Here is a 6,571-nt window from a genome sequence, read left to right as displayed (position 1 = left end):
TATTGATACACCCTCCGAGGTTAGGATGTAGCCCTTGATGCTTTATACTCCTTGTCGCTACAAAAAAGCGCATTACCTTCCACAGCAGACTCCAGAAATGTATGTTGTAAATGGATGCAGTTTAAAAACTAACCTTTGCTTTAGAGAGCAAGAGGAAATGAACTGCTGAGTGAGCAGCAATGTTAGACCTCCCAGTGGGAATTTCCAGCCCTTTCCCTCTTCCTTCCTCCCTTGGAATATATATAGCAAATGAGTAAATTAAGCATTGGGGGAGGAGGCACCCAAAGGGCAGAAGTAGTAATAGAGGCTGGAATAGCCTTCAATTAAAAACAGCCGACAATATACTGACCAATCCCCTGGGCACCCCAGTCGTACCACCACAAATGCTGGCCGCGGTAGAGATGTCTCAGACAGCTATGCCAGTGTTAAGTGGGAGTAAGGCTCCTTAAATAGCTACCAACAGGTCTTATTCGCTCACTGTGTCAACATTGAGGTTTTTTCCACCCTCTGAACAGGAAATATTGGTGAAGTAATTGTGTGGCAAACGTGTCAAAATGAAAATTTTTTTGCTGCTCTGAGTTGTTGGATCTATTTTAGAAGGAAGTGGATCCTATTCTTGTCATTTTGCATTTCTGTTCAAAAATCTCTAAGCAACAGATGAAAATCAGAACAAGAGAAGAATAGATTTGGTTAAAATTGGGGAGAGTATCACTCTCTCATGACCTTTATCACTGAAACAGTCCAAAAGAATACTTGTCTATGTTATGTTCTCAAAGTATCTGCATTTGGAGGAACTAAAGCAGTGTTAATCCCTTCCCAAGTCTTAGCATGCTTGTAAATCAGTGTGCATAATCCAGTCTTGAAAAGCCTGCCTTACTCTTACAAAATAGCCTACTTTGTCTCCTCTCATTCTGGGTGGTGAATAGAAGGTTCTGTGGTCCCAGTTCAATAAAATAGGTTTTTAGTGAGGATCACCTCAAAGTTTTTCACTCCCAGATGAATCCTTACAACTGTTTTCCTCTTCCCTATTTCTCTAATACAAGGAGGGAATGTCTTGTGTTACAGAAGAGCAAATTGCATTAATGTGTAGGTTAGCACCGCAAGTTGGCAAAAGATCTTGCTCTTGTGGGAATTTGTCTTACCTATGACAATTATGTATTTAAATATGGAATTTCTGACTACTTTCTTTATGATGTTTACTATTTGTCTGTGGATCAGGTTGTCCTGTAAACAACTCTACACTTCATCCATGAAAATTCAGATTGTCATCTTCTGCAACTTCTCCTTGCTAGCCTGAAGTAAGGCTAATTGAAGTATTTTCTATGTAGTTTCCGCTTTTTGAAGTGACAATCCTTAACCCAGTCAGATCTGGGCTGCTTTTTCTGGGGAATTAAGTTGCTCACTTCCCCAGTGTTGTATTTTTGTTACTTTTCTTTACTGCTCTGAAACCAAATGAATAGAAAGCACATTATCTACAGGATGTTTCTGCTCTGTTTGCATTCACACACACTCAGGTTTCCTATCTCCTGCTTTATGTCTCCCTAGAGCCAATTATACCTTTTTTAACTAGTCTTCTAGTTCAGCAGTTTCCCTTACAAAGTCATTTTTGTCTTAATTTTTATGCTTCTCACCATAGGGATAGTAATATCTGATGATTTAACCAGGTCATACACTGCACTAAGCGCAGATTATAGTATGTAACTTGCTGGAATGGTTTTCATGTTTTTGCTTTGAGAAGAGGTGCTAGAAATGGAGCAGCTCTCAAATAGGAAGCCGAATAGAAAAGACATTTTCTATATTTGACTTTTTTCTTCAGCTCATCTATTTTCTCCTTAAAAGCTGCTATTAGACTATGACAAATGATGTGAAAAGGCAGATATTGAATGGCAAGGTGGTAAAGTTGCTGATAATGCCAAGTTGTTCAAGACGGTAGAGACAAAGGTTGACTGAAGAACTGCAGGAGGATCTTGCAGTATTGAGCAACTGGTTGAGGAAATGGTGTGAAATTCAGTGTAAATTTGTGGAAGGTGACACAGAGGAAAATAGTTCCAGCTTTACAAATGAGATGCTGAGCTCTCAGCTGACTGCTAGTGCAATAGAACAGGAGTTGTAAGACAGTGGCATGAAGATATCCCCATATTCAACTGAAGTTCAAAAAGCAGAATGTTAGAAATAGAGAAATTATTTATGCAGCTGTACAAATCCATTATGCAGCTATGGGTTGAATATTGTATATAATTCTGATCTCATCATCTGGAGCAGCGTATGGAGAACAAGAAAAAAAACTCAGAGGACTGCTTAAAGATGACCAGAAGCAAGTAACAACTTCCATATCAGAATGCCTGAGACTAAAGCTCTTTAGCCTGGAAGAGAGGTGGCCAAGGTGGGAATACGATAAAGACATGTAAAATCCTAGGTGGCAGAGAAAGTGTAAACAGGTAGGTAGTGATGGTTCAGCATCTCCCACTGTAAAGACTGCATGGCATTGAATGAAGCTAGCAGAAGTCATGTTCAAAACAGCTGAGAGCCAGTTCTTCTTCATGCAATGTGTAGCTGAGCTGTTGATGACGTTGCAGCAGGATGTTGTTTATGTGACAAATTTAGTTTGCATTACTTCAGACAGCAACTGGACAAAGTAATGGAAGAAGCCTGTTAGGAAGGTTAAATACAAAGACGCCAGCTCTGGCTCATGAAGTCCCTTGGATGCAATATTCTGGAGGCTTGGAAAATTATTCTGGAATAATTTCATTACCCTTTTCCCCAGGCATCTTCTATTGGCAATGTAAAGGCAGGATATGGGGCTATATGACCCAGTATGGCTGTTCTTACGTAATTGAAGAATCCCAGTTGTCAGCTGGAGACTTGCTTTTGTTGACATGCTTAAGCGTTCTAATGAATCTGAGAGCAGGGCTTGTTTTTCCTATCATACTTCCTTCAAATATTCGATTGTTTTGAAGTGAATAATAGGTCTTCTTCCATAATCAAGAAGTATCTCCACTTTCTAAAAAAATAATCTCAGTGCCTAACTTTACAGTAAATGAAACATTTACTACCTCTGGAGTAGTGGACTATGTAAAATACACATTTATATCTTAGCTGCTTAAATTCAAGTTGAATATACTTGCTAGTCTTATCTTTCTTCAATTATTTCTTAACACTATTTACTATCTGATCTCTACTGAGTAATATCCATCACTGACCTACCACACACTAAGCACTGTCAATCCAGGTCCACTTAATTTATTCATAATCTTCATCTTTTCATTTACAGTTACCTTTCTTTGTAGTAACACTGACTTTATTAATACACCAGCAATCCAAACAGTGACTTTTTTGTAGCTTTAATTGTTTTAGAATATGAGTATTGAACTTGTTCAGTCTTATTATAGACTCTTTTCCTTCAAAGCTACATTAATTTTGCCATAACCCAGAAAGGGGATTTTCTGAACCTGTTACTTCAGTGAGTACATTGTTGTCTCAGTACTGGGCTCAGACATGTGAGGACTAAACACTGCTGCTAGTAGATCTGCAAAAACAAATGTAGCGACAGCCTGAAATGGCAAAGCTGTCCAAGCTGAGCTAGGAATTCATCCTGCCAAGGCCGGGGTTTGTGTTACCCTGGTTGTTTAGCAGCTGTTGGAAACGGGCAGTGAATGGAGTCCCTTGTCTGCTCTGCGGAGCCAATTAGAAGTGTCTGGGTTTAGCCAAGGGAAGTGGCACAGCAGCCAGTAACTAAGTATAGTGCGATGGATGTGTTTCTCTGACTTCATCCGTACGTATTCACACTGCCCCACACAAAAGTGGATCAGCCCATAGGACTGAGGAGGAGCAGACGACTAAGACTCCTTCAAACCAGGATTAAGCTGAATGTCAAATTCTGTGCATCTCCTAACAAGAATCTGCATTTTAAGAATTTTCCATGGTTCTGAAGTTAACACAGCCTGCAATTTTTGGGCAAGTATTCATGCTAAAGCTGGGCTTTTCTTGGATAAAAGGAAACACTGGTTTATTTTCTAAGGCAAACGTATCTCAAGGAGGCAAGATCACAAGAGTTTTAGTCAAATGAAGTAAATATTTTAACAAAGGAAAAGTCGTCTCGCTTCAAGAGAAGAAAATAGCTGTGGACAATGGCTTGAAAAGCATATTGGTTGCTGACAAATGAGGTTGACAGTTTTTTTGATTTATTTTAGCTAGAGATTTTTTTTTTTTAAACCAGAAGTACTTCAGGCTGTGTAGCTTTGGCAGTTGCTGCATATTCAGTGTGGGTGGATGGAACTGAGAAGTTGCATCTGTGCTAACAAGCATTTTGGGATTGCGTTAAAAATTAAACTCATTAAACTCATGTACTGGAAACTGAAGCTCTGTCAGCTCACCTGGGGAGCTCTGCCCACTGAATGTCCTCCAAAAGGTAAGCAGTAGTGTTGCCTGTTTCAAGCACTTGCAAAAATCATTGCATGGGCCTCAAGTCATGATATCAACTCAAATTTGGGCTGTTAGTTTGACTTTCTTTGACTCCCGAGATTAGAAATCAGCAAGTTAGATTCTACTCCTTCTTCCAAACTTTCCCCTCTAACTAGAAAGGCTAAAAATAAACTTTAAAAAGCCAGGTGAGAAACAGATTAATGTGGTCATTGTTCCAGGTGCTGAGTCTAAGGAGAGAACCTAATAATGTAGTACTTCTAGTGAGAGTTAATTATGTCACTTGGAAAGCAACTTGGACATATCTGTCATGTTAACTCAAAGGTGTGATCAGTCACTGCTTCATGTCTGCAAAATAATCTCTTACTAGTTAGACTTTGTTAGTATAGATATTTCCAGCTTGCTTAGGGGTTGACTGAGGCATGATTTTTCAAGTAGTCTTTTTGCAAGAGCTCACTGCAAATGTTTGTCTTCCTCAACCCCCTACCCCACCTAACACTGATTAAATACCTATGCATTTGATTTGCTTAGAAGTAGACAATATCTTGACTTTGAGCTAACCGGTATTAATAACTCTTCAGGAATTCTGTTGGAGTAAAGTGTAATCCACATTAAGCAACTTCTCCTTTCCCACAGTACTGATTAAAAAAAGTGCTAAATGACTTGCCATAAGCTGTCATAATGTTTGGCCAACCCACCTTTCCTGGAGAAGGACAGGGTGATCTAATCCTCCTTACCCTTCATACTGCAGATGTTTACTGGAACCTACCACAACTGAGGAAGAATGCCAAATAGACTTTTGATCTACATGTTCCCAGTTATCTTTGAAATCATTGAGTCCCTTCGTAGCACTCCCTTCCCTAGAACTATCGTTGTGGGAGTAGTTACTGTCTGTTATAGGCAGGATTCAGAGGAGCAAAGATTGGCGCTTCATCACCTCTGTACTCAATGGAAAGAGGTATGTAACAGAGCATCTAAAGCTGATGGTCTCTCTGCTTGTTTCTGGATACCAACAACTGCAAAGCTGTCTAGGTTTATAGCAACTGAACAAATCCTTAGTGATTAGGGTAGCAGACATTTTGATACAGTATTCAGGTTTTTTTAAGTAGGTTATATTTGTAGCTTGTCATTCTACAAGCCCTTTTTTGTGTATTATTTTAATTATATTAATTAGTTTTCCTCCCATTGCAGAAAAGCTTTTTCCATTGCCTATTGTGCTGTTGGCTTTTGCTTCCTCACTCAAAGGCACATTCAAAGAAGTCAGAAAGGTACTTTGAGTTGCATCATTTTGCTAGCTGCCTTTATTCCATTGAGCCTCTTTTCCAGAGTTTTGAGGTGAAGAAATATTATATATAATGAGAGCTTTTTTAATGAGTTAGCAGCTTATGTCCTGAATATGATCAGTGCTTGATCTACTTCGAAATTCTCTCCTGAAACAGCAGTGCTACCAAATATTTCAGTAGAAGGTTCAGTAACTTATAGCCCATATAGTTGTAGAAGTTACCTATGTGCCTTGGATTCAACAAGGAACGAGCAAACATTTTGAAATGAGTACTTCGGAGCTTAAGCTTGATTTATTTCATTCTGGATTTTGTACCAAAAAGGTATTTCCAGAAATTCTCTCTTTACAAGAGGAATGTGGAGAAATTATAAATTGTTGCATTAGGTAGACATTGGGGAGAAATAGCATATGTATGTCAGTGGCATCTGAACAAGGAAACAGGCTAAGGACACCTCTAAATGTTCGATGGCATTAACAAAGGGCAAGGATAATTGGGACCAGTGAAAAGACAACTCCTTCGTTCAACTTCTGCGAGTTTGGGGGCAGAGGGGTTGGTTTTGTTTTTTAATCTTGCATAACTAACCTCATATAAAGTTCAGGTAGCCACAGACAAGGTCTTGAATTTTTCACACGTTGGTATAACTATTTGAGATCAATTTGACTCCTTCCACCACTTAAATTCAGTGACACCAAATCTTGTCTTCACTTGGATTTTCTATCAAGCTAGGCAAAAGCATGTCTTCTAGATGAAGACCCACCACTTTAACCATGAAATAACTACAGGGAAGTACCTCATGCAGCAGTGTCCTAGGTTTCAGAGTAAATCTGTTCTTAAGAGAAGAGCTCTAGGGAGAGCTTTTAGGTTCTCAT

This window comes from Apteryx rowi, unplaced genomic scaffold (assembly GCF_003343035.1).
Source record: "Apteryx rowi isolate R43461 unplaced genomic scaffold, aptRow1 scaffold_65, whole genome shotgun sequence".
Taxonomy (NCBI): Eukaryota; Metazoa; Chordata; class Aves; order Apterygiformes; family Apterygidae; genus Apteryx; species Apteryx rowi.
Note: the sequence above shows the minus strand (reverse complement) of the source record.